Raw genomic sequence first — 7,509 nt, 5'->3', positions numbered from 1 at the left:
GGTCAATGGTCAAACCGGAACGCATGTGTATCGAGACTTGGTAAAATTTCAATAAACATGATTTATAAATTAACCGAACTCGGAGACTTAAATAAAATAAAATAATTACTTTTTTTATTTAATCGAACGGTTAAACGAGATACGACACGTTATCGTAAAGTCATAACAAATGATATTAACCGAGTTATTTTGTAACAAACAAAAAAAAATCACGTCTAGCAAGCGTGCAACTATAAATTATTTTTTTTTATTAACGAGACGCGCAACGTTTAAACAGTTTCGTATACAAGCGAGTTTATTTACCCAATGTCCTCCCACCACACCCCAAACCCTTGTCCGAACCTTAACCCTGTATTTCATATATTTGTTTTCTTGTTTCCTTCTAGCTTTAGTTTCCATTTAATTATACATATGTATAATTGTATTTTTAAAATACGTGGAGCCATACCTACACATCATACCCCTTACACCAAATAAGGCAAAGAAAATAAAAACAACTCTGATGGTTGGATTTACACTCAATCAGACATCACCCACCATCCTTTATATCCATCATGTCATCTTTCAAGAAACCATACATCCTACATTTTCTATAAAAAAAAAAAAAAATCCACAAGGAATATGTCCAAGAAGCTTACATCAAGGATTCAAGTTACGGATCAAGTTCTTATTCTCTTTTCACATCAATCCTTGCTTGCTTCTTGTAAGTATTTTCTTAGAAAAATCTGTTATTTTTTTTTTCTATTTTATCTTGTGTAATATCACCCAAAATGATGTTCCATGTATTAAAGTTCATAGATTTTACAAAGGCATGATTTTGATTTGATATTTTCATGTAAATAATATTTATGAACTTAAGTAAAATCTTGGTTTCATTATTGTTATAAATTCTGTTGTTGTTGATTTTAACTTGTTATATATTTATATGGATATTATATCATAATTTCATTAAAAACTCTACTAAAGTTAACTAGTTTGCTTTTAGTAACTTATGAGGCTCGTGGCCATATACTTATATTTTTGCTAAATATAAGTTTACATAACTATATATATGGTTCTCTTGATACATATGAGTTTTTTTTTTTACATTTTCGGACTTCTTGTTAACTATAATCCTGTTAATTATTTTGTAAGTAATGGGGTTCATGTTTAAATAATTTTAGATACCAGTTTATTTCACATGCACAAGGATTTTTCCCTATTACTAGTATGTACATATTTTCTAAGACACTCGAGAACTAAGTTGTTTTTGGAAAATTACTTTTATCTCGATTATCAATGGGATCAAATAACCATAGTTCGGTTATTCCAAAATAAAGTATTAACACCTTCGTAGATTCGTTTTATTTACGACCCGGTAGAGCTCGGACACGTAGTTTAGCTACGTTGTTTCTATTAGAAAACTCATAAGTATTCATTTGTAGGAATGCTATAGTTGCACGCTAGCTAAATACACGTTCTTGGAACGACACTACGGAATCACGTTAAGCTAGCTTTGCACAGGAATTTCAAGGTGAGTTCATAACCCCCACTTTTTACTGTTTTACATTTTTATAAATGTTTTCGGGGGTGGAAAGACATGCAAGTTTTTGCAAAAGAAAACACTATTTCGATGAACGAAAACACATCTTTATAAACCATGTTGCAAATGATTTTCAACGAACTTGAATGGTTTACGAACGACTATACTAAACATACCGGTTTCACAAAACAAACGCGTATTATCACAAACGTGCATGATTTTCATGACTAGTGACAGGAATGTCCTAGTTACTACAACGGGACTGGGTTGTTCTGCGTACGAACAACGAGACAACCCAATGGGTTATGTCCCCCTTTTTTCTTTTGAAATACATATTAACCAGGGTATGATTAAGCTATGGAATGAACTCTTGGATCACGTGCGAATAGGCGCTAACTTAGGCACCATTAATCCTTTTAAGGACCACGGAACAGGGGGTAGATCTATCGGGTACGGGCGAGCCCCACTCACGGTCCATGTGCGGCCACTTAGAGTGCTTTTGTGTCCCTGTCGAAGTGAATCGACACTTAAATCGTCTACCGGGTTGAGTGCTTCCTATGTCGGCACACATATTAATGTCTTAGCTACACATTAATGATCAACATGTTCATAGACGCATTACATACCTACTTATAACTGAACTTTCAAATGTTTTAAGATTCATTTGATGTAAACTCACAAATACATGGATTTACAAACTTTGGTAACGTTTTTCAAATTATACCTAAGTAAGAGGACGCGCTGATCCTGCTTACAAAGGTTCATTTGGGCTCGGCCCAATCTCTCTCGTGCAATGCACAAAGACTATTGTGGGCTGGACTCACAGTTTTTCATATATCATGCCAAGAAAATAATTTTACTATATTTTCTCAACAACTTCAAAACCGGTTATCAAAAAGATTTGTTTAAAATCTTTTTCAAAACAAACTATGAACTCGCTCAACTTTATGTTGACTTTTTCGCATGTTCTTTCTCAGGTTGCATTTTCAAAACTATGAAACGGTTGGAATAGGAGAACCCATGGGAATTCGAGTACTTAGCGGGCGTTCATTGTTTAGAAGTCTTAGCTTATTTGCTTCCGCTGTGCAATGAAGATACCGGTCCAGTCACGCCAGCTCTGATATTTCGGGGTGTGACATATTGGGCCAAAATACAATGTTTGGGCAGTGAAGTAATGAGGCAGTGATGTAATGGGCGGTAACTTTAGGAACTTGGATTGGGCCGACAAATGTGTAAGTGGGCCGTGGCCATTAAAGTGGGATGTAATGGGGCGGTGCAGATGTAACGGGGCGTTGCAGTTGGGTTGGATCACATGGGCGGCAACAACAAAACAATCAATAACAAATGGCGGTGAATAAGGGTTGTTAATTGGGCCGACAAATGATATTGGCGGTGAACAAAGGGCCTAAGACTTGTAACAATGGGCGGTGTAACAATCAACCACAAAAACATTGAAAATTCTTCAATCTTAGTGGGGCGGTGGGCGGCTAACAATGATTGCAGATTGGTTTACCGGTTTTTAACAACAATAAAGCCGTGATTGGGCCTCCCTTTTAATGGCAACAGTGTAACAATTCAACTGGATTGGACCTTCAATTTAATGGGCTTTTGATTGGCCTGAGAATTGTAACACTGGGCGGCAACAGGAAATGATGATTGGGTCTTAACACTTTATGGGACGGTGAACATGTGATCTCAACACTTGGGCCACTAAATGGTATTAAAGTGGGACGGTGCCTTTGACTTCCTAAAACTTAGTGTAACGAACCACCACTTACAAAAACAAACGTTCACGTGTAAACAAAAACAATCATTTACTGACAATGACTTCACGTGCAAACAAAAACAACCATCTGCCACAACCTTACTGATTTGGCCGATTACTTTTAATGGGCGGCGAACCTAGGCTGGCAATTAACCTGTCGACAATGACAACAACCTCCCGATAGTCTGTAATGATCAGACAATTACGTGAAGAAGATGACTTATAAGCGAACCATACTGACACACATTTGGAGCGGACCACATCAGGCACAATGAGCGAACCAAAAAATAAGCATTTGGAGCGGACCTATTATGTTGATTTTTGAGCGAACCTGATGTAATTCCAATGAGCGAACCTGATCTAATTCCAATGAGCGAACCAAATCAATTCCAAATAAGCGAACCTGTATTACCAAATGAGCGGACCATGTCTGATCGTATCGTATGACGCGAATTCGGACCGAAAAACCGCGATTACTCCTAAACGACTTGGAGTTTCGAGCTGAAACTTGGTAGGATTGTAGATCAGGTCTATACGCACAACATATCCAAAAATCAGACGAAACGGACCATGAAAACCTGTTCAATTTGACGTTTTTCAGTAAAAAACGTAAGAAATGAGTAGAAGATGAAGAAATCGATGAAATCAGATCTGATTTGGCTCTGAAATCGCTAAAATCTGGTACGAGATGATGTGTTTGATCTTGCAATCGAGCTCCTAGCTCTGATACCAATTGTAGGACCGGTTTTGAGACCGTTCGATTGCGAAACGAACGTTTCACGTGCGGAATCCGTGAACGAACGTGACCGAACACACGATAACGTACTACTAATGTGATTCCATTGCTAGATTTGACGTGTACAGTACAAGAATCACAATTACAATCACTTTCTCTCTCTAGACTTTCTCTCTCTAGAAGTCTTCTCCTTCTAACTCTTCCAAAAATCTTACTAAAATTATGACATAACCTCCTATTTATATGGTCAAGGCAACTTAATGAAAGTTCTCATTAATTACAAGTTTGCCACCTTGCCATTTCTAACTAAATATGACATTATGCGCTTGATTTCTTCCGGCTTCTCACTACACTCGGATTGACGAAGGCGATAGACAATAAATGCATCAACACTTACGTGGGTTTAAGTTGGTAAGGACCGAGAATGAATTATCGTGGCAAGTTCTAGAGTCGTAAGAACCAAGCGGCTATTCACACAAGAAACGAAAAATGAGCATTTAGTGTAAAGATGTATATTTGTATGCTCTATAAAGGCTCAAAACTCACTTTTGTGGGAATGGGTTTTACATGATCAAGTATATATAATCAAATTTTAACTAAGCTTGTCATGCCGCTTCATAATTTTCTTATGTTGGTTCTTTTCATCACGATGCTATCGGTTGTAAATTTGTAAAAATATAACCTTGTTAGAATTAGAATTCCCAACTTAAACTTAGATAAGTAAAATAATTGAAAATTTTTGAAAAAAAAAATTTGGGGTGATTAGCGGTTCCAATAGAGTTTTGTGTAAGGCTTGTTATTAGGACTTGCAAAATTCAAGGTTTTAGCATCCCCCCACACTTAAATTACACATTGTCCTCAATGTGTCCCAAAAATAAGTTTTTAGGTTGATTGAATGTGTAAAATGGTGTTAAAAGCAAAATTTTATGTTACTGGCAGTCTGGACACGGCCCCGTGGTGACCGGGCACGGCCCTGTGTTCAGGTGCCAGTAACAAAAATTAAAGAAAAGAAACAGAAGCCTGGACACGGGGGCGTGTTTAGTGAACACAGCCCGTGTCCAGTTACCTAAAGTGGGCAATTTTCTGCAGGATGTTCAGCACGGGGCCGTGTTGGCTGGACACGGCTCGTGCTGAGCTTACTGTAATGAAGAAATTGTTGTCGGATGGCCCTGTTTTCGTGCATGGGGCCATGTTTCTCGTTTCCCTTGTTATCCTTGACCATCCCGAGTGTGTTTTATTCCTGCAAATTAAAACTAAAAGATTAAACTAAACTAAGGATAGTTCCGCGGAATGCCTCCGTGGTGCGCCACGTTTATAAGGGTCATTGGCTAGACCCAAGGCGAGGTTATATGTTTTCCAAGCGGGATGTTTTGCATCCCATGTTGCACCGTCGGAGAGCATCATCCAAACTCGAATCAATAACCTTCATGTAATTGACCGGGTCATCGTCCTCTATTCTCTTCCCAACCCCAAACTTTACTTCATTATCCCCATATTTTAAAGTGAGTGTTCCGTCATTCATGTCTACCACTGCTTGTGCGGTGGCGAGAAATGGTCTCCCTATTATGAGGGGGACTTCGGTGTCTTCTTCCATATCAAGTATGACAAAGTCGGCCGGGTAGACGAAATTGTCGACCTTGACTAGGAGATTTTTAATGACACCTTGCCGGATCGATCAGCAAGTTGTATACTCATTTTTGTAGGACTCGTTTTTCCTAGGCCGAGTCTTTTGAACATTGATGCGGGCATGAGGTTAATGCTAGCCCCAAGGTCGGCTAGTGCATTACGAAGGGGGGGAGTCCCCGATCGAGCAAGGAATTGTGAAGCTTTCGGGATCAATTTTCTTTTGGGGGAGTTTGTTGAGTACGAGGGCGGAGCATTCTTCGCCTAAGTTAACTAATTGCAATGTTTCAATTTTCCTTTTATGAGTGAGGAAGTCCCTCATGAACTTAGAGTATTTAGGCATTTGGGTTAGGACGTCAATGAAAGGAATGTTGACATGCAATTTTTTTAGTAGACTTTCGAATTTTGCGAATTGCTCATTGGTCTTTTGACGGATTAACCTACCGGGGTACGGAACCGGAGGAGCCTTGGTGGGCTCTGATAGTGGAGGAGTAACCTTCTCTTGATGGGGCGGTGATGTGATCTCCTTAATAGGCGGTGGCCCTTCCGGGGGACCCACGGTACGGTTCCGTAAGGTGATCAGATGAACTTGCGCCTTTGGGTTTGTTTCGGTATTACTTGGTAACGCGCCTTGCGGTCTCTCGGAGAAATTTTGGGCTAGTTGATTTATTTGTTTTTCGATGTTTTGTATACTAGCTTGTTGATTTCTAAAATTTGATTCTAATTGTAGAAACCTATCCGAGTTTTTCTTTTTAGTGTCGGAGATAAGGCGAGATATAGTATCTTCAAGCCTTTCTCGCCCACCTTGTTGTTGAGGGAAATTTTGTGACTCATTTCTTGGTTGTTGAAAGTTTGTTCGTCGATTTTGTTGGTTACTACTATTGCCGGGTTCTCTCCAACCAAGGTTAGGGTGGTTTCGCCATCCTTGGTTGTAGGTGCCCGTTGGGGGACCCGACGGCCTAGGTCTATTATCAATGTAGTTTACCGATTCTGTTTGATCATCTGTTTCTTTCATACAACTCCAATTTTCATGTGGCCCACCACACCCTTCACAAGCCATAACCGAGACTGTTTTTGTCATCTCTAACTTTTTAATTTTAGAAGAAAGGGCCTCGACTTAGGCTTGTAAAGAGGTGTTTTCATCAACCTTATGGGCGCCCGGGGCAATAGATTTATTGCCTCAGGGAGTGTGCCACTGGAAATTGGTTTGAGCAATTTCCTCAATTTGATTATATATTTCATGTGGGCGGCTATTACCTAAAAGTCCCCCGGAGCTAGAGTCAAGTGTTTGTCTTATGTGTGGCAACAACCCATTATAGAAAGTGGATACTTGTTGCCATATCGCAAGACCGTGATGAGGACACTTTCGCAATAGCTCCTTGAACCTTTCCCAAGTTTCATATAAGGATTCCTCGTCCTCTTGTGAATAGGTATTAATTTCAGTCATTAATTTAGCCGTTTTAGCAGGAGGGAAATACTTATATAGAAATTTTTGGGCTAGTTCATCCCAGGTGTTTACCGGTCCAGCTGGGAGGGCATTAAGCCAAGCCTTTGCTCGGTCTTTTAGTGAAAAAGGAAACATTCTGAGGCGGATGGCGTCATTTGATGCTCCATTGATCCGAAAGGTATCACATATTTCTAAGAAATTAGTAATATGTACATGGGGATCCTCGTCCGCAAGCCCATGGAAGGTTGCAGAGTTTTGAAGCATCTGTATCAAATGCGGCCGAAGTTCGAAGTTATTAGCTTCAACATTCGGTGCATTGATAGCGGCGCCGAGATTACCTACGGTGGGTCGTAGATAATCCATGAGGGTACGTTGGTCCGCCATTGGAAGTGGGTTCCCCGAAACCTTCTCTTGGT

General features: G+C 39.6%; 1 non-coding gene across 1 annotated transcript; it reads left to right on the top strand.

The window, feature by feature from the left end:
• Positions 1-6,992: 6,992 nt before the first annotated feature.
• On the top strand, positions 6,993-7,099 carry LOC118480692. The gene has a single exon (XR_004863670.1). It is a non-coding gene; the product is annotated as a small nucleolar RNA R71 (small nucleolar RNA).
• The last annotated feature ends 410 nt before the right edge of the window (positions 7,100-7,509 follow it).

Source organism: Helianthus annuus, chromosome 7 (assembly GCF_002127325.2).
Source record: "Helianthus annuus cultivar XRQ/B chromosome 7, HanXRQr2.0-SUNRISE, whole genome shotgun sequence".
Classification (NCBI taxonomy): domain Eukaryota; kingdom Viridiplantae; phylum Streptophyta; class Magnoliopsida; order Asterales; family Asteraceae; genus Helianthus; species Helianthus annuus.
Note: the sequence above shows the minus strand (reverse complement) of the source record. Positions and strands in the feature narration are given on the sequence as shown.